This window comes from Penaeus monodon, chromosome 24, assembly GCF_015228065.2.
Source record: "Penaeus monodon isolate SGIC_2016 chromosome 24, NSTDA_Pmon_1, whole genome shotgun sequence".
Classification (NCBI taxonomy): Eukaryota; Metazoa; Arthropoda; class Malacostraca; order Decapoda; family Penaeidae; genus Penaeus; species Penaeus monodon.
Window position 1 is genome coordinate 14,411,396 of NC_051409.1, and position 835 is coordinate 14,412,230.

Here is an 835-nt window from a genome sequence, read left to right on the forward strand (position 1 = left end):
CAGTAGGGGACAAGGTCTGGGTCACACACCGACACATCCGCGTTGTCTGTGATTTGGTCGGCTTTTTCGGGACCGTCAATTTCCCCGAGAGCCGCGTAAAAGGTTTGTGGGAAAAGAGCACTAAGAATTTGACCGCTTTACTTTTTTCTTTCCTTCTTTTTCAACCTTACCGTTAGCATCCCAATCGTAATCCCTATTGATATATTGTAGAAATTACTTTGCTCAAAATTCTTATCATCGAAGTCAATATTTCAGCTAAAATCCTACCCTTTCGTTTCTTGCACGTACTCAATTAATACATATATCAAAGTACACCATCACTCCCATGTAATACCTACGATCAAATGAACTCTGTGCCCTGAGAGAGTCTGTTTTCTATTTTTTTCCCTGCCAGCATAATTCACGATCCCCGAATAACAAGGAAATAGTTACATAATCCCGAGCAGCAGAATTCCTGTGGCGCTTTGGGTCCGCAACAGCTAGATGGCTTGGATACAGGACAGCGCTGCGGGCGGGATAAGGCACCGTGCCCCCTCCCCTCGGTAACGCCCACCACGTATTAGACGGTCATTCCGGCTGTCTGGTCTCCGGTGTCATCCCGCGGGGGAAATATATATCAATCCGAGATAAAGGCGTCGGTAATTTCGCTGCGGATGGCGTCGTTTACAATACTATCTGCGTCTGCGGAGGAACCCGTGGCGAGAGCGAAGCCCCGCCCCTAACCTTGGCCTAGTCCCTCTGGCCACCTCCCAACCTGTCCTTGCGGCCGCCCTGTCGGTTGTTTCAGCAGGACCTCGAGTCTCCTTCGGTGGACCGAAAAGCAGCTCTTTATCCT